The sequence below is a fragment of the Lutjanus erythropterus genome, chromosome 5 (assembly GCF_056507025.1).
Source record: "Lutjanus erythropterus isolate fLutEry1 chromosome 5, fLutEry1.hap2, whole genome shotgun sequence".
NCBI classification, from domain to species: domain Eukaryota; kingdom Metazoa; phylum Chordata; class Actinopteri; order Lutjaniformes; family Lutjanidae; genus Lutjanus; species Lutjanus erythropterus.
The window spans coordinates 34120662-34141820 of NC_139321.1; the positions used below are offsets into that span (position 1 = coordinate 34120662).

General features: G+C 36.7%; 1 long non-coding RNA gene across 1 annotated transcript; it reads left to right on the forward strand.

Moving 5' to 3' along the window:
- The first annotated feature begins 201 nt into the window (after window positions 1-201).
- On the forward strand, window positions 202-17399 carry LOC146327203 (uncharacterized). Its single transcript, XR_014770584.1, has 4 exons — window positions 202-419; window positions 11947-12066; window positions 13783-13840; window positions 17168-17399. It is a non-coding gene; the product is annotated as an uncharacterized LOC146327203 (long non-coding RNA).
- The last annotated feature ends 3760 nt before the right edge of the window (window positions 17400-21159 follow it).

Here is a 21159-nt window from a genome sequence, read left to right on the forward strand (position 1 = left end):
CAAGTGTTGTTTTTATAAAAAACTGCTAAATAACAAACAGAAGAGAAGCGTTCTTCTCTTTATAGATCTATAAATACATCTGATTTTCCTGCAGTCTGAACTCCTCACCCTCCAGAAGTAGTTTTACATCTTTAAAAAAAAAAAAAAAGTTGCGGGATTTTTTTTCTTGTTGTTGTTGCACAAGACGAGTGTCACCTTTTGATGGAGCAATAATCAGCTGACAGGGGGATAAGCCTCGGCTGCTGTAGAGGCGAATACGCAAGTCTGCAGCCTCAATACACATCCGCACAATCCACATGTGAGCGGAGGATGACCTGAAGAGAAGAGGCTGCAGCGGGGAAGTGTTCATTTGGCTCAGACGGCGCTCAGTACTGCAGACCTTTAGCCTCTCCTCTCCTCTTCTGTCCTGCCTGCACAAGGTAAGAACTTATTCATGAAAAACACCACATGTGCCTTTTAGCTGCTGATGTGGCTGCATGTTCACTCGTGTTTAATTACAGATTTCTGCAGAGAAATGTCACTAAATGAGCTTGTTGTGCACCACGGCTGCTTACATTCTGCTCACGTTTTGTCTGAAATTTATATTCTAACTTCAGACACTGCGGAGTCATTTACGCGTCAAGACAAACTCACTTTCAAGTCGAAGAATTATGCGTCACCACGCGTAATAACCGCTGAGAAATACACAAAATAAAATTTATTATAAGCATGTAGTTCAAGTTCCAACAAAGATATAATTATCAGCCTCTGTTTAAATTCACATTTGTCCTGCTGCCTCAGTTTTCGGACACCTAAAGCGCACCAGCACATCTTAATGTGAGATTTGTTCCGCCAGCTGATTTAAAAAAAAAAAACAGCGAGCAGACACACAGCTCTCACCTCCACTCCGCTGGGAATTCAAATAAAACGCGAGCAAGTGCAAATATCCAAACATGTATCGTTACACCTCCAGTCTAAATAATTAATCAGCTCTCAGCAGCAGCAGCGGGTTTGAAAGAGACTGAAGACGGTTTGGATGCGATATAACAGAGAGCATGTTTTCTAATTACACGCCAATGAAGGCTGGGACTCAGCTATTGCACTTTTTCTGGAAAAACACAGGTTTTTGCGCAATTTTTAATCAGGGAAAATGCAGAATGTAAAGAAAAACTGAGTGAAATTTGATTTAAAAAAAAAAAAAAAAAACTAGTGCAGGATATTATAGTGACATTTGTTCATTGCATAATCAGTATCAATGTGGCAACAATTTAAACTCCAAATATACATTTATAAGTGGATATTCATTTCTGGTATCAGCTAAATTTGCTGAAAAATGAAAACTTGTTTTTTTTTGCATGTGTGCCTTGTCTTCAAAACTAAGCAAATCAAGCATTTACAACCACAGACGATTTTAAACAAGCATTTTATTTAAATGAGTGCGTTTTTTGGTTGGAGTTACAGCAGAAAGTGTGGGATTTCAGATGTTATTTATTGCATAATCAATAGATGTGGCAACTATTTAAGCTTCAATTCTAAATATATAGTGCTGAAGAAGATATTGGTTTCGGATATCAGCTAAATTTATGGACAAATTCAAACCTAATTGCTTTTGGCATGTGTGCCTCGTCTTTAAAATGTGAAAATCAAACATTTACTCCTTATCAAATTAGCTTCTTATTCAAATTAGTGGGGTTTTTTGGTGTTTTTATCTTATGGGATGGAGCAGAAAGTGCAGGAGCAGTGGGTTATGGGTAAAGGGAATGAACACAGATTTCACGTTATTTACTGCATAGAATCAATAGAAGTTACAAATATTGAGCTTCAAGTATAAATACATAACTTAGAAGTGATTATTCACCTCTGAAAACTCCTAAATTTATGGAGAAATTTAAACTTTTATGGGGTTTGTGGGTTTTTTATTTTCGTTGGAATGCAAATCAAGCATTTGCAGCAACTGAGGATATCAAATGAGCAGGTTGTTTAAATTGGTGGAGTTTGCGGATGTGTTTTTATCGAATGAGATGTAGCAGAACATGTGGGAGCTGTGGGTTAAGGGAAAGAATGCAGATTTCATATATTACTTATTGCATAATCAATAGATCTGGCAACTATTGAAACTTCAAGTATAAATATATAACTTAGAAATGGTCATTAACTCCTGATATCGGCTAAATTTATTTTGCTTTTAGCATGCAAGTCTTCAAAACTATGCAAATCAAGCATTTACAACGGCTGAAGGTATGAAACATTTTACTTAAATTAGTGGAGTTTTAGTCTGTTCTTATCTGATAGGATGTAGCAGAACATGTGGGAGCAGGGGGTTATGGGTTAAAGGAATGAACAGATTTCACATGTTATTTATGGCATGTAATCAATAGATATGGCAACTATTTAAGCTCCATAGATAAATATATAATGCAGAAGTGGATATTCATTTGTGAAATCTGCTAATTTTGTGGACAAATTAAAACCTGTTTTGTTTTTTTGAATGCATGTCTTGTAGAACTGCAACAATTAGCTGATTAATCAGTAAGTCAGTTGAAAGAACAGTAGTTGCAGACTGTTTGATAATCTGAAACGTGAGAATTTGATGCTTTTCTTTGTCATTTATGACAATAAATTAAGAGTCTTTGGGTTTTGGGCTGTTGGTTGGTAAAAAAGGAAATTTTAAGACATTACTCTGGGCTCTGGGAAATTATGATGAGCATTTTTGGACATTTTATAGGCTAGATCATTAATCGATTAATTGAGTAAATAATCTGGTCGTTACAACCCCTACCATGGTGTCTTCAAACTGTTAAGTATTTACTTCTTTCTGTTCAACCACAGAAGATATAAAACAAGCATTTCAAGTTTTAGGTCGTGTTTTTATCTGACAGGGTGTCGCAGAAGGTGTGGGAGCTGTGGGTTATGGGGTAAGAGAATGAACACAGATTTCAGATGTTTCAGAGCGTGCAGGGTGGCTCTGATCAATAGTTTATTTTTGAGGTGAGTAGTGATGCAACAGGCTCAAATTAAATCCCAGCAGGACTCCACTGCAAAAACCAAGCAGCTTTCGATACTCGGAGGATCAGGACTTTGACTTGAAAGGGGGAATTCAGTCAGTTTCAGGTTGTTAAAATCAAATTTGTATTCATAAGATAAATATTGCCTTTATTGGGTACGTACAAAAAGTTGTAGACATATTGGTAGTAATAGTGCACATTTCTCGTAGGGTTGCAACAATTAGTCCATTAATTGATTACTACTCAACTTTTAAATTATTTGCCAACTTGAATTATTGATTAAATAGTTTTGAGTCAATGTTTTAGAAATAAAATCCAAATTCTCTGATTTCAGCTTCTTTCATAGTAAACTGAACATATATATATTTGGGTTGTGGACAAGATAAGACATTTGAGGGTGATATTTTGGCTTTTTTGAAACCGTGATCACCATTTTTCACCATTTTCTGAGACCATGGACCAAATAATCGATTAATTGAGATTAATTCATATTGACAATAACAGTTAGTTGCAGCCCTACTTTCTTGTGTTACACACAACCTCCAGACACAATCAGCCTCAGCACTTTGCCCCTCGGTGCAGCGGTGCAGCGGTCAGGCGGCAGGGAGGGCTGCTGTGTGTCTTGACTTGAGGGGGGTGGGAGGTTGAGGGTTTGACTGGTTTGGCTCTGGACCAATGGCGGCCCAGCGGCTTCAGCTAAAGGTCACATGGTGTGACCTCACACATTCTCACCCTCACCTAAGGCCTGAGGAGAAGTTCTCCATAACAAGATGCATGACCGTCCCTCTCAGTTGCGACCTCAAAGAAACTTGAAATTTACACGGTTGGCTTTCATTTATTAAAATGAAGCAAGATAAATTGTAGAATTGACTTCTGATCCACTGCAACAACATTCAATATTTGTTTGCACACTGCAAAATTAAAAAAGTATATGTCTTGGCCTCTGGATTTGACTGTAAAAGTGAGCTTTATGTGAAAATACTGACTTGCTGGTGTTCATTTATTTCTACATGCGTTAGTAGGAGTCTTTTCCATGTATGCTGTCTACATGTTGTGTGTCTTGCGTGTGGAACTACATGCGTGTGTATGAATGTGTGTATCAATCCCTCTCACACTGGGGGCTCGGTGCTGTTTGAGGGCAGGCGGCTGGCCAGAGCGTGTGAAAGCAGATAACCAGGGCGAATTTCATGACGCACACACTTCCTGCTCTCTGAAGTTCTATTAAAGAAGGATGAAAACAAAACACACATCTGAGATGTTTTCTCTCCAAATCAATTTCTACACATTAAGCACGCTGAAAAGATCAGTAGCACGGCTCTCGTGGACCTTGAAATGGTGCTGGAAAAAAATGATCCATCAGGAGAAACTCATGAATTTATCTGACAAGGGGAATCGTGTTGGTTAAAACATCTTTCAGAATGCAGTTTACCTGTTGGCTTGTTGTATATTTAACAACTGAAGTCTTGAAGGGATAGTTAACCCCAAAAACCAAATATATTTTTACATTTTACCTCTGGTCTGTAGTGCAATTTATCCATCTCTTTTGGTGTCAGTTTCTGTGTTTTGGAGGTATCAACCATGGAGATGTCTGCCTTGTCTCCAATTTAACAGAACTAGATGGCATTCTGCTCGTGGTGCTCAAAGTGCCAAGAAAAACATTTGAAAATCTCAATAAGTAATGTCTCTTTCCAGAAATCATGACCCACAGATAATAAGGTAATCCACAGACCCTGTTGTGAACCATTTAATATAGAAACTACGTTCTTTGTACCATAGAAATAAACCTTTAACATCAGCGGATGTAGGGGTGGAACGCCTACAGAGCTAAAATGTAAATGTTTGCAGCATCTCTAAACCATTTTGCTCTCTGGGGTCCCTAATAGGACAAAAAAAGACATTAAAAAGAGAAGAAACAACAGTAGTAAACAGGCAGTCAGTCCAAAGAACCTGCTGCTGAAACTGTGATGTGTCTCTGATGTGTTTGTGTGCTACTGTAGAAGAAGAACTTACATGCTCAAACTGACTAAATACAGATAATTAGAGCTACCAAGCTGCAAGAAACGCCTCTCAACTTGTGCGATGGCCACATGAATATCTGTGTCAGAGTCTTAGTCCAGAATTGCTCAGTTTTCCTAAAATCACAAATGTTCAAAGATAATTCAAAATACAAAAAACATACTACATCCCTAATGGCAGCCATCACAGGTCAGGATCTGGAGCTAAAGCAGAAATGCTTGAAGCGTCTCTAAGACACTTTGCTCTCCGAGGTCCATGATTGGTCAAAACAACGCATTAAAAAACAGAAACAAGAGTAGTGAAAAGGCATTCAGTCCAAAGGGAAAAAAAACTGCTGCTGGAGCTCTCTGATGTGTCTGTTTGTGTGAGGCATGTTACTGCAGAAGAAGAGCTTGCGTGCTCAAACTGTCTGGATAAAAATGCCATTCAAGTGGCATTATTTAGTATTAAGACTGATTATAGTAGACCTACCAAGCTGCAACAAACACCTCTGAGCCTGTATGCTGGCCACATGAGTCCAGGGATGGGAAGTAACTACGTGCAAATGCTTTGTTTCTGTACTTAAGGAGATTTTTCAGGTATCTGTCTTTTACTTGAGTATTTCTTCCTCTGACAACTTTTTACTTTTAGTCTCTACATTTTAACAGAAATATCTGCACTTTCTCACTATCAAAGGTGTAACAAGGCATATATGATGTAACAAAATGAAAATGGCATAAAAGACATCACAAAAACCTTAATGACACAAAAGACAAAAAGACAAAAACGACATACCAAGATGTAACAAGACGAAAATGACGTCAAAGATGTAACAAGACAAAAACAATGTAACAACATAAGAATTATGACAAAACAGATGCACAAAACAAATATAATGTAACAAGATTAACGGTACAAAAATCATGTAAAAGATATAACAATACGAACACAACTCAAAAGATGTAACAAGCTAAATATGTTGTAACAAGATGTAACAATACGAAAGCAATGCAACGAGATGTAACGGGACAAAAACAACATAAAAGATCTGACAAGACGAGTATGTCGTAACAAGATGTAACAGTACAGAAATGCCTTAACGAGATGAAATGATGTAAAAGATGTAACAAGACAAAAACAACATGAAAGATGTGACAAGACTTAACAATACAAAAACAAGATGCGACAAGGCAAAAATTATGCAAAAGACGTAACAAGAGTAAACAGACAAGAGGGAGACTTGACCATGGACCAGCTTTGCACAGAACAGAAACAGCCAGTATAGATGTCCGTTAGAGGGCTACTTGTTATATGTTGAATGCATTTCGGAGTCTGTACTTCTGTGAATAGTTTAACCTGTTGGTTTGTTGTATTGTTCACAACTGAATACTTAATATTAGATGTCGTACAGTAGGTCATGATCTGGAGTGCCTAAAGAGCTAAAAATGTTCATCTTGAGGTATTTTGAAAGCACTTTGCTCTCTGAGGTCCCTAACTGGTCAAAGTAATACATTAAAAATCGAAATGAGAGGAGTGAGAGGGAATCTAGTCAAAAAAAAACCTGCTGCTGGAGCTCTCTGATGTGTCTGTTTGTGTGAAGCAGCTACTGCAGAAGAAGAGCTTGCATGCTCAAACTGTCTGGATAAAAATGCCATTCAAGTGGCATTATTTAGCATTAAGGCTAACTGTAGTAGACCTACCAAGCTGCAACAAACACCTCTGAGCCTGTATGCTGGCCACAGAAATGTAAATGTCAGAGTTATGGTTTTAGAAAACATTATGATTTTGCACTAAAAGTGTTCAGAGGAAATGAAAAAAAGGACACATCTAATTCATAAATAGGAGGCCTACAGGCACAGCAGCTACCTCAAGTCTTCCTCATGCCTCTTCATGTTAACCTGACAAGTCTAAAGCTGCTAACATTTTAGCCTTATCTGCAGCATCGTGTTCAGACACCTTCAGTTTACACAGTCTGCCCCAGATGGCATCTCTCAGCACTGTTTTCTTTAGGCCTGTCATCTACTGTAACGTCTTAATTGACGTTTACCTCTGTTCGCCGCTGTCAGCCACCCGGAGTCTGTGTCTGATGAGCAGCCTGGCAGAAGAGTTTCCCAGGCTCCAACTTCAGATAGAAAATTACACCTGAGCGCTTTTGTTTGTTTTAGTTTTTTTTTTTTTCCCCTTTCCTTTTTTTTCATTTCATGTTGTACAATTTTCCCTTCACACGCAGGGTGAATTACAAAATGCTGTGGAAATTGTCAAAGTGTCTCATGTTAGTTCTTCATCCTGGATGTTCATGCTGTCTTACCGAATAATGATAAAAAAAAATCAAAGATCTGATAACATCACTTTTTAGCATTACAGAGACAAACCATGGAAATATTTCAAATCAAATCTCAAGACTTTCTTTTATGGCAATCATCCTTAATTGCACTGTTAAAGGAACAGTTCATCCCAAACTCAAAAATCCATCTTTTTTTTTCTGGCCTGTTATGCTTTATATCCATCTAGGCTGTTTTGGTGTGAGTTGCAGAGTTTTGGAGACGTCGGCCTTCCCTTGAATATAATGGAACTAAATGGCACTAATGGCGCTAAAACTACCAAATAATATATTTAAAAAATTCGGCAGAAACCTTTTTTTATACCATAGAAGCAAGGTAATTCTAAAAAAGTACTGAAATTCTGACACAAACATGTTTAGGAGTATTTCTTGCAACTTGGTAGGTCTACTACAGTTAGCCTTAATGCTAAATAACGCCACTTCAATGGTATTTTTATCCAGACAGTTTGAGCATGCAAGTTCTTCTTGTGCAGTATCCGTCTGACACAAACTCAGACCCACCAGAGAGCTCCAGCAGACCAGTTAGGGACCTCAGAGAGCGAAATGGTTCAGAAACGCCTCAAGAATTGATATTTTGGACCTTCGGGTGCTCCAGATCAAGTCCTACGGCAGCTGGGACACTTCACCCCCCAAATCAAAAATATATTGTATCCATTTAAATTGTATTGGTGGAGTTTGGTGGATATCATCTATAAAGATGTGAGCCTTTTTTTTCAGTATAATGTAACTAGACAGCAGATTGCGGTGTTCAAGGTGCCAAAAAATACATTTGAACAGCTCAATAGAAAACTTTATTTATATCAAAGAAGGTAGTTGTAAGTAGTTCCTACATGAAACTGCTCACAAAAAAGTCTGTGGATTATCCTGACGAACTGCATCATGATTTCAGGAGAGACAAGTTGCTCTGAGCATCACAAGCTGAGTCCCACTTGGTTCCATTATATTCATAAGACCAATATCTTCAAAACTCAGCAACTCACACTAAAACTATTTCAGTGGATAAACAGCACACCATATAGCTTATAAATAATATCTTGATATTTTTATGCTATTCTGTGATCTATAATATCTATCTCAATATATATATTTTCCCTAAATTAAAATGGCGTATTCTCAAATAGTACAAACATAGTGATGATATTATAGACTACGATGCATCGCTGTAGATCAGTGATTCCCAAAGTGTGATCCGGGGCCCACTGGTGGGCCATGAAGGCCCTCCAGGTGGGTTTGAGTGGTCACAAAAAATAAATAAATAAAATGTTTTTTAAATTTCAGTTTTATACGTTTGAAATGATCAGAAAACATTTATGAATACTTTTTAAAAAGTAATCAGAAACTAATAAAACAACGGCATGTTATTTAAGTTGCATGTTATTCTTCATTTATCTGACTATGTTTAACAGGTGTTACACTGGATTTGATGGTCTCCTGTGTTCATCATCTCCTGATTAAAGGTTTGGGTGGGCAACAGAAGATTTTCAGACTTAAAATTGGGCCATGGCAGTCTAAAGTTTGGGAATGGTTGATGTAGATTATTCTACCTAAGAGCCCTAATTTAGATTAGATATTTCAGTTAGGACCTCTCTTCAGTATGCTTCCCGTCAGCCTCCATGTAAAACATATAAATACTGAGGACACTTAAATGCACCATGGTTTAAAGTGCGAGTTTTTTTGTCCCAGTGGAAACAAAACCCTGAACGCTTGCAGAGTTAATGTCATACTTAACATGCCGAACCGTCCACCCAGCTGTACAAACATGGCATCTTTGGGCATAAAATGCACAATATTATGGAGAGGACCACTTAGGGAGAAGCTTTCCATCATTTATCCGCCTAATGCCACGTTCAGTTCAAAGCTAGAAGTCAGTAATTAGTGTTTCCTCAATAAAACCTCTCTGCTTTCATGTGGAGCACTTATGGGTGGAATTATGGATGCCGACAAGATTTAAATTATACAACGTAAAATAATGTCTTTTATTTAACAGTTGCGTTAAAAAATATTTGATAATTAATTTTTCCAGCTGGTAACTTGCCTTTAAAAAGTCTGTTTGAGTAATTGCCACACAGGTGTTTTCCATAAATATGAGCTCATGTACTGCTAAATACTGAGCTAAAAAGTATTTGAATGATTATGGCAATGTTAATAGTAATCCTGTGTAGCATTTACAGTGGGCACCGTCATCATAATGCGACTGTATCTCACAAGACATCAACTGCAGTGCACTTTGCAGACAGTTTAGTGCTATAGCATTATATTTTCACTAAAAGGAAGTTGGACTTGAAACAAAGTGGCCAGCCACATTCATAGCTCAGCTTTAAGCCCAGATCCAGTTTCTGATGAAAGTAAAACTGGAAAATTTGCAAAATGTTCAAAGTGAAAATGCAGCTATAATTAATTTTATAGTCTAGGGCTGTCGACTTCAGATTTTCACTACACGATTATTGTTAGGGAAAAAGAAAATAACAAAAACGATATTGTTGGGATATCAATGCAAAAACTGCAAAGGCTAATAATGCTAACAGTCAAATTCATATGTTTATTGTGTGTCTTGTCTCTTTTTTGGCAAATGAATTGTAATCAAACTTCATGTATAGACAGGTAGAGAGTCTGTAACCATAACTAGAACTGTTTTAACAGCATACGGTCTGTTTAAAAGGAGCTGGAATATCATATGTGAATTATTGACATATCAATATTTAATTGTTTAAATATCATGCTTATATACCTTCTGGTATACGGCAACACCCCTGTTTTATACCCATTAATTTAAAGTGCGTTTACACACTGTAACCAAGGGTTTTTTGTTACGTTAAAAAGAATAAATAAATAAGTAGGTTTCAGGTTGGCAAAGTTTGTGCAAGTTAAAATTTGGCTTTCAATGTATTCATCTTTTTCCATATGTCCTGTTATGTTACATCTTTAAATTCAGTCTAGGGGTGGGTGATATGGCTTATAAATAATTAGAGCTGCAACGATAAATCAGTAATTAAATGAAACAATTTTGATAATCGATTAATCGTTTTTAGATTTCTTTTTTTTTTTAAGTTAAAAAAAGTTCAAATTCTGATTTCAGCCTCTCAAATGTGAATATTTTCTGTTTTCTCTAGTCCTCTCATGACTGTAAACTAAATATCTTTGTGTTTTTGACATAATAGCACATCACCTTGAGCGCTGGAAAAAGTGATCAACAATTTTCACAATTTTCGGACATTTTAAAAGCCAATCCACTAATCAATTATTAATTAATAAAAGAGAAAATAATCAACAGATTAATCAATAATGGAAATAATCATTAGTTGTAGCCTTATAAATAATATCTCAATGTTTTTAGGCTAGTCAGCGTTATACAAAATATTTCTCAATATACCCATTTTCTCTAAAATAACATACAATATGTTTTCAGATAGTGAAAACATGATCATCTTAGAGAATGTTATTTTTATAAACTGAATTATACAGCAGTATATAAAGTAAGGAAAATGAGCTCAACCTTAAATATCTACAACAGTAAATGAAACATACACATTAATGCAGCAGTATTATTAACCAAAAAACATCCAATAGCCTGTACAGCCTATAGTTAAACACTGACAGGGACTATTTTAATGCACAGAGTCTTTTAAGTAACTTTATGTAATACTTATATACTTTTACCTTAATAAGTTTCAGAATACTGGACTTTCACTTTCAGTGGATTTAAGGCTGGGCGATGTGAACCAAATGAAACATCATCAATAAGATTCTTGGTAAAGGCAAATAATAGAACAGCTAGAACAGTACAATAAGTTTAGAAAATGACATCACTTAACTGTAATTCAGTCTTTAAAACCAAGAAAAGACAACACTTTTGACATATCATTATATGACCATATCAAAAAAAGAAGATATCTAGTCTCATATCACGATAATGAAATAATATTATAATAATATACTTGAGCTTTTTTACAAACAAGCTTTAAAAATCTGTAAACAATCCAATTCAATGTGATTCACTGCAGAACACTGACGAAACATCATGTTTGAGTTTCTAAAATGTGAGGATTGTGACTTGTGTACAAAAGTAAGTAAAAAATATAAAGAACAATAAAAGAAACTACCACAAGTCAAGAAGAGAAAGCATACATAGAAAACTGACAGCAAAATATAGAAACTATATATAAATTTGTGCCCTTTCCTTCTGAAATAAATCTGCCAGCTTTCACTGTCCCATTTTTGTCACACTGCATTTGTTCAGTCTGCTGTCTTCTGTTAAAGCCATCACTGGAAGTAAATTTTTAAAATTTGGCTAACAGCATCTCAAATCTGTAAATCACTTAATCTGCACTTTATTGGACGTTTGCACTACACACACTTTTGCTCTTCTGGGCTGCAGACATAAATAGCGAAAATCATGTTTAAACACATTGCACATTGTGTCTTAAAAATAAATTAAATAAAAACTGCCAATATGCCGTCCATGTGTTGAATTACCGTCCGAGTGAGGAGTGAGTCAAGTCAAACCTAAATGTCAGCCTTTGTTTTTGTTGCCTAGAAACAGACTATTTCTCACACAGATAAAAGGTGTAATTCACTGATTTTCCTTGAATGGCCTGAGATCAACAGGTTTTTGTCCACTGCTTCCAGGGCCAGTCGCTGCTTGTCTCCATCCTGCCAGCAGCAGCTTGTGGTTTGCAGTCTGAAAAGTCATGACAACCTGTGCATCCATCGGCACCAAGACTTAGAAGCTCTGCCTGTTCAGTCGCTGTAAGTCACTCTGCCGTTGGCTGAAGTGTAAAATGTTTACGCCTTGTAAAAATATTTCTCTGGATTGCTCTTTTATTAAAGCCAGATGTTGCTTGTTCCATTTTCCTTGGTGCAAATATAGAGCCCCCTTTTTTTTTAAACTTTTATTTCTGGCATTCTCTTTTCCATCTTTACGCAAACCCGGCGGTCAACAGTCGTCCACAGGTTTAGTTTTCTGTTGATGAGCAGCTGTTTCAAACAACCAACTATTATATACAGACACATGTAAACTATACAAACATGTCTGTATCCCCATTGTTTAAAGAAATAACATAAATATTGATTGCTTTCTTCATTTATACAAGTTTTATGGTTTATTAATTACCTTCTGTACACATAAATGTTCTGCTTTTTAGCGATTTTCCATTTTTGTGTAATAAGTTAAGTTATTATAGTTATTATTATGAAAGCCATTAATCACGTTCGAAATTAAATATTTTCATCTTTTTCTATCATGTTTGTTTTTTGGAATTAATAAAAAAAATGAATTAATGACTCATTTCAGTGCAACTATGACAAACTCAATTGGAACATTTTGAGGGAAAAAAAGGAAATATTAAAAATAGAATTTGTTTGTAAGCTAATGTACCTGGAGAGACACACTCTTATTTCATTTAAAGGTCCAGTGTGTAATATTAATTGGGATTTATTGGCTGAATGTGGCAGACATGGAATAGAATATTCATTAGTATGTTTTCATCAGTGTATAATCACTTGTAAATAAGAACTGTTCACAGCTACAGAGAGATCCTCCTCCACAGAACCTGCCATGTTTCTACAGTAGCATATTGTTTTAGGTAGCATACAGCAGATTAGTGTTCGTTTAGTCCAGAATAGACAAATTTAACACTGGCTCTAGAGACAGCCTTTTGCATTTTGTTTGACTTTCACCCCATCATAGGTTTTCCTACATGCTTGGAAGAGGAGTGCTTGCAATCTGCACGCTCACCACTAGATGCCACTAAATACTACACACTCGTCCCTTAAAAAAGTTCAAGGGAGTGACGCAGTCAAAGAAGTTGTTTTACATTTTGGCAAATGCACGTAGTCATTTTCTGGCAGAGAGTCAGATGAGAAGCTCTCTTGTCTGAACGGTAAATATGAAGCTTCAGCCAGTCGCCAGTTAGCTTGGCAGAAAGACTGGAAATGGGGGCAAACAGCTAGCCTGACTATCCAAAGTATGGCCAACACAAATTTTATTGAAATTTTATCTAAATTGCAATATGGTCTACTGCAATTTTCAAATCACAGAATGCACAAATTTTGTTGAAGGCAAAATATGTGACAAAATACCATAACTTCTCTTTTTTTTTTTTTTTTACTTCTTGCTGTGTATGTCTTTATTATGTGTAAAATAAAAAGACAAATAACCTCTATAAATGAATTCCACAAACAGTAATAAACAGTAGAATAAGCAGTTCACTGGTGAAAAAAAGTGAACCCTCCACCTGGTTTACCTGGTGGCTCCACTCATCCACCTCTCAGCCTACAGAATTTCTAGCTCAACAAGAACAGACGGTGTGGAGAGCGACTTATTGGATTGGATCCCACCCAGCAGTGACTTATACGCTCAACCTATATGTCACAGATGGTGGGATTTCAGTGTGGTTGATATAGGAAATCCACTAAGGAGTATTGATCTGTCTAAGATCTGCTCTCTCTGCCTGATCTCCACAGGATCTGAACATCCGCAGAGACCTGGAGGGGAGCGCAGCCGCTGGAACCTCAGTCTGAGGTAACACTGTGCTACATTCTGACAAAAATTAATGTCAGAGTCACTTCACCTAAATCTATTACTATATGCTGTAGCACTATAATGATTCAACCTACAGCCAGTCTGATTACATTTTTTATGGCTGTTACTCTGAACAGTGTCTCATAAGCAGGCTTGGAGAACAGATCAACACTACATGTAACAGGATTGTGTGGGATAAGGTAACTGTATACCATTATAGTTATAGAAAAAAGAGGCAATCAGATTACTGATACATTAATTAAATATGGGGATTATTAACAGGATTACAATTGAACATGCATTTAAAATCTTTAAAAAACTATGTACTACCATGTGCAGTGTGCACACATTACAGCACTTCACAAGTCTCATAACACCACTGAGGTCTCAGTGAAACCAGCTAATCTGACAATTTACGGAAACATTAACAGCTAAGGTTACACAGACAAACTGATAACATTAGATACAGAGACCAGCAGCTACTGGTAGCTACACTAACCAGTTGCTAATGTTAGCTACACAGACCAACTGCTAACATTAGCTACACAGACTAGGGATGTCCCGATACAACTTTTTCACTTCCGATACGATACCGATATTGCAGCCTTGAGTATTGGCCGATACCGATATCGATATCGATCCAATACGATATCAGCACAAATCATACATACTTTTATTACTTATTTTGTAGTGTGGAATGTTAGAAAAGGCTTGATCAAGTGATGTTACTCAAACAGAGAACAATAGTCAGCAACCCGAGTCACCTATGGAAAGAAGTGCTGGAGTGGAAAATGGACTGCTTATCGGAGCGCTTAGATCAGAGATTTTAGATGCAGTCCGATAAAATCCAATACTTGTTTTTTGGCTGATATCGGACCGATATCCGATATCAATACTGGATCGGGACACCCCTAACACAGACAAACTGTTAATGTTAGCTACACAGACCAACTGCTAATGTTAGCTACAGAGAAAACCATTAATGTTATTGAGTCCTTCATCAACTTTCACAATAAATGTCTAGGGGTGCAACAAATAGTTGACTAATTTGTTAGTCAGTGAGAAGTGTCTTAGCCAACCCCATTTTCATTTATCCATTAGTCACAGAAAAAAACCCCCCTCAAATTTCAAACAGACCAACTGCTAATGTTAGCTATGCAGAGAACACACTACTACTACTGAACAACATAAAACATATTTGGCTAAACAATTTGAGACTTGGGTTAGGTTACTAACTACATTTTTAACAAGTAATGAGTAAAATTATCAGAACACATTTTTAAAGTGACCCTCCCAACCTGGCTGATGACTCCCAGAAAATCCTGTTAAAGCAGAGTTACATGATGCATGTTGTGTTCAAGTTTTGAGTAAAGTGGAAGCAGAACTGGGCAGTTAGCGTGACTGGCTGTAACAACAGAAAATCCAGGGAAACTTACTGTTGACTCACTGCTGGCTTGCCAGCAAATCTCTGTTACTCTCTGAACTGGTTTTGAACTTAATCTACTGAATCACTTTGCAGCAAAGATGTCACCAAAATGGAAAACAAGAGGTTTAAAATTAAGTTACACACAACCTAGAGTGGGATTTCTCTATCAAGGGTCTTCCATTTTTTCAACAGGTATTCTGCAGCTACGCAAAACATCACCTAGTACACATCAAAACAACAATACCGTACATGCTAATTTTAAAGGGATGGTTCAGAGTCAAGAGCAAGAGCACTGATGTAGGTAGCTAAGCAATGTACTGTTGTGCACAGGATCAGCAACAAAATGTAATTTAGCCTTTTCTGACAGAAAACCACCGTTGCATTATGCCAAGTATCACTCTCTCCAAACCAACCAGACTCCATAGGCGAAAACAGTAATTTTACCTTGCAGAACACAGGTGCAATGGTCTACTGCTACCTCAAATTGTTAGTTTGTTTGTGTTGTTGTTTAACTTTGCTGAAGCCGCATTAAACTTTTAAAACACAGTTAAGTCACAAAATAACACAGACTAACAGATTGAGGCAACAGAAGAGCTGCAACTCCCATGTTCTAGGAAGTAAAATTACTGATTTTACTAATGGAGTTTGGTTGGTTTGGAGAGAGCGATATTTGCTTTATGTAACAGCAGTTTCCCCATCCAGCAAAGACAACAAAGTGAAGCTGTGAAGCAGTACATTTTTTAGCTTTGATGCTGGGACTCCTCTCTGCTTCTCCTGACTGGGGACATGTCGACCAGCATTTACTGTAAGTAACATGCTGACTATTGATAAGTACTTCATACAAGCCCGCTTCAAAAGATCCAAACGATCCCTTTCAGCATTTGCAATAAAAAGAACCATGTATTATGTAATTAATGCTTGCACTGTACTATTGATGAATGGCAATTTTAATTTGGTTAATCTAATGAAGTCTTTTCTTTATCATAAACATTTGTTGGGTATCTGTTTAGGAACAAAATTCAGATGAGACAGGAGCCTAGTTTTGATTAGAATTCCATGATAATGAAATCCTGTGTACAAATATTAACTTATATTTTACCTGTTTAGGGTTGGGCTATGTCTACCAAATTGGCACAATGATTTCCACAGTGAAATGTTGCAGCATCCATTTGTGCTTCAGCAATAAGGCCAAAGAGGCTAGTAGATTTAAAAATCATTTTTATGTTTGCATCTAAATTAAAACATGCTTTTACTGGGCAGTAAATAGTGATTAAATAAGCTATTTTTCCTTGAGTAAATCAGATGCAAGAAGCTACAATAATAATTAGATTAATGGGCTTTTAAATCACAGTGTTACAGTGACAGAGGGCTGTCAGTGGTCAGTGACTGTCATCACAATGGCATAATCCATCAGCCAAACCCTGTACCCACTAAAGCGATATTCAATCCAATGCTGTATGTGTGTGGCCGTGAAAAATAATATCCTAAAGACAATAATTATCATGTTAATAAGGGGCTTAATTCATGTTTTTACTGCTGCCCTGTTGTCCTGATATCTCAAAAACATCTGAACCAGTTTCTGCAACATTTTGTTGACAGACAGGCCTCAAATTTCCAATACTAGAAAAAAATCCTTGTGTGCATTTTTTTTAAAGGATAGAGCTATGAAATTATTCAAGAACTGAGTTACAAATACAGACGGTATGTGTTTGCACTGGAAACAATTTTAGCTGTCCATCTGTCCAAGCTGTGACACTTGATTTTGTCAAGGTTTTCCTTTGATTTCCTGGACTGTTAGCCACTGATCTGCTGTTAAATTGCACAAGCAGGTTGCCAGAACAAGTGCATGAAGCCTACAAGCCCCCTCTCCCTGTCTCTCTCCGTCTCCGTGTCTCTCTCAGACAGTTTTAATCTCTGGTAAGACAGCGACGTCCAGATTTGTCGTCTGCCGTCGTGCATACTCTGGTGGAAAGCGACCCGCCGGCCGCCTGTGCCTCCAGTCTCCACTGCTCTGCTTCATTACTGCGCGCGGCGGGAGAGCCAGAGCTCACGGTGTGGTAATCCCTGCTGGAAGGCGTCACCATATACTGTCATTAATGAAACGGAAGACACACACACACACACACACACACACACACACACACACACAACCTGCTCACACACACATGCATTTATACACCCACAGTGCTGAAAGATGAATGGTTACAGCAGCAGCAGCATCTTGTAGACTACAGCAAAAGGTTTATATCTCTCTGCAGGAGATGTTATGGTGGCTCAGATTTATCCTCTGTAGTCAGTTATAGGCATGGACTGCTTATTTGTTGCTGTTGATGTCATTCATACAGTATGTGGTACACTGCTGTGAAGTGTAATGTTATTTGCTTAGTTCTATATAATGCTATCATCTGGAAAAAAAATATTTTTCTTTAAAAATCCTACAGGGATTTCAATAGTGAATTTCACCTTTGCATATTTTTTGCACAAGCCCCAATTCCAAGAAAGTTGGGATGTTATATAAAATGTAAATAAAACCTTAATCTTTTTATACCTACAGCATATTCAACTGAAGACAGTACAAAGACTAGATGCTCAATGTTAAAACTGGAAGGCTATTGTTTTTTGTGAATACACACTCATTCTGAAATTGATGCCTGCAGCAGATAAGCAGCAACGTCTCTGAAAAACATGTCTCCTGGATAGCAGCATATGTTGCTCCAAAACCTGTATGTACCTTTAAGTATTAATGGGACCTCAACAGATGTGACAGTGACTCATGATGTCATGGGCAGTGACACACCTCCACACCATCACAGATGCTGCGTTTTGACATTAGAGCTGATAACGATCTACATGATCCTTTTCCTTTTCAGCCCCGAAATCATGACGTCCATGATTTCTGATGACAATTTGAAATGTGGACTCATGAGATCACAGCACGCTTTTCCACTTTCTGTCAGTCCATCTCAGATGAGCTCAGGCCCGTAGAAGTCAGCGGTGAAAGAAAACTGTTTAACTTTTGGTTGACATCTTAAGTTGAACAAGCCTCCCAAATGCTGTCCCTTTAATACCCAATCATGATACTGTCACCTGTTCCCAACTAACCTGTTTACCTGCCACATGTTCAAAACAGGTCCCTTTTTAAGCCTGCCACAACTTTCACAGTTTTTTGTTGCTCCTGTCCCAACTTTTTATGAACGTATTCCAGGCATCAAATTTAGAATGAGTGTATATTTATCAGTTTGAACATTAAATATATTGACTTTGTACTGTGTGCAATTGAATATAGGTTGAAAATGATTTGCAAATGATTACATTCTGTTTTTATTTTCATTTTATATAATGTCACAACTTTTTTGGAATCCAAGTTTGTGTCACTCATGGCCCCCTACAGCGGTGGATACCAACCTTTTTTGGTTTGTGACCCCCTAAAACAAGGCTAAAACTACTCATGACCCCTCTTCACAGTAGAACCTGACCAAAACTCAATTTTTGGAGCTGATGGTGGGTACTGGATTTTTTTTCCTATCCATATATCATATATATCCAATACCAACAGTACTGATAAACTGTAGCTGGCTGGCTATCTCATAGCGGATGTGATAAGCATGAGTGATACAACGGTTGTCAGGGACAGTGTTATATTAGACTTATACTGAAAATGGAATGAAAATAGGATAATTGTTTATTCACTTTCCAGCAATGCATTTCCAGCAATGTACTGACAATTTAGTGGAGAGAGTATGTCATATGACACCATTTCGAAATTACCCAGAATCATCTTTTTTTTATGTATTATGTTCTTTAAATAAATAAATAAGTAAATGAACGAGGAAATAAAATATTCATTGATACTGATATATCTGTGATAGGACACACATTGGTCAGGCTCTATTTCACAGATTGTATGTCAAATGGTTCAACTTCAGAGTGATTTTTCGTTCAAATTGTTTTATTTGAATTATTTTCAGGGGCCAGAAGATATAAAATTATCCATTAATTCACATGAAAAAACAGTGACCTAAAAAAAATTAACACTGGTTTGTGTAGCAAAATTATGCATTTTCCCCCCCGTCTCCTGTGTTCTTAATTATCTCAGGAATAGTCAGATACCTGTACATCTCATCAAATTATATTGATTTTATGCTATTATAATAGGATTATTTGTTCTATAAGCACTCATTCATGTCAAACACTGTCTTATTTTTAATGTCTATGACTTATTATTTGTTCTACCAATCAAATGTATATAAATGTTGTATACGCTTGTTTTTGTTATCAGCAAAAAGGGAACTACAATTTATTCTTGTTATATAACCCTATTTTATAAAATTATGAATAAATCTACCCTGTAATGAGATCACAGACTTTGATTTATATTGTTTTTAATTGTTCTACAGATGAATTACTAGAATCTTGCTCTATTTTAGTTAACTAATTAAGTTTTGAGACATTTTGTATCACTCTGTCATTAAAAAAAATATTATGGCTCATTTATTATGGGCTCAAGGTGGTGTTATGTAACCATTAGTCCAACGGGTTGTGAGGTGACTCCAGACGCTGATAAATAACGTATGAAAGCTTCAACTTTCCAGTGTTTCATTCTTTGATTTGTAGTAGTAGTTGGTCAGTGAATGCACCATCAACTGCCTCTCATTCCTTAACATTCCTGTATACTCATTATCTATGTGTGCTTTTGTTGTCCTTGTTCTTAAATGGTACGTCTCCTCTACTCTATTCTTATATAATTACGCTGAGAGAAATGAAAGCAGTCAAATTCTTTTTTGTGCAAATATAGTTGCCAGTAAAACCAATTTTGATTTATCAGCCAGTCCTGCAGTTTATGTGATACGCCCTATTAACCAGCAGAGGGCACCAAAGATTATTAAATCTATTAAAACAACAGTTCATCTGACAGTGAAATCAGGTACTTTGTTTTTCCCCCTTTTTTGTTTGTTTTATTGTCTTGTAAATTGCTGCCTCTCTGCCTTGTCACGACTGTAAATGAGATTTGGTTCTCAATTGACTTATCTGGTTAAATAAAGGTAAAATAAAATAAATAAATGGAAGAACATGGAGAAACCTACTAGAATGTGGACAAAGAAACTGACTAGCATGGGAGAGACTAACTTATACTGGAAAAAAGGACAAGATGTATATGGAGCCCTTACAGACTTTTTGGAAACTCATGATTTTGAATGCCATGAAGCTTTTTTGTAAATTATGCACTCCTGGGCATTTTATTATTATTGTTTCTTCTACATTTACATTTTTTAATTTTATGTATTTATTTTATTTTTGCCAGGGTGAGAGTAAAATACTAATTTTCTTTGTTAAAATGTTGATGTTTACATTTAATGTGTAAAACTAAATGAATTGTACAACTGTAGTTTGCTACTTCATACCTTCCTTAAAATTTCTAGTATTAAATATTCTTTAAGACTTGAGGTTAAATATGAATATACATGTATTCATCATTGGATCATTATTGCTTTCTTTTATTGCAGATCTACAAGGTCACAAAACATCAAAAAAGATCAAATCAACCAGATAGTCTGACTTGAAGTGTGAAAATAGAGCAGAAAAAAACCCCTGCAGCTCCCTCCTTGCTCCTGACGTGACAGCGGCAGTGTATTCTCCTCGATTTATGAGGTATCATGGCAGGTAATGAAGTGGAAAGGTCAGGGGGAATGTGTTTTTATCCGCTCTAAACCAATAGGTCAGATTTCCACTTTCCACGCCACAACTCTGTGACTGCAGCTGCTGCCCTTTTGGTTAAAACAATACATTCACCTTGGCCACTCATACATCATATCACCAATTCTCCATCTTATTGGCAATGTCACACAGACGGCCGGGAGATATTACTGAATAGATTTACTGCAAGGCTTCATCC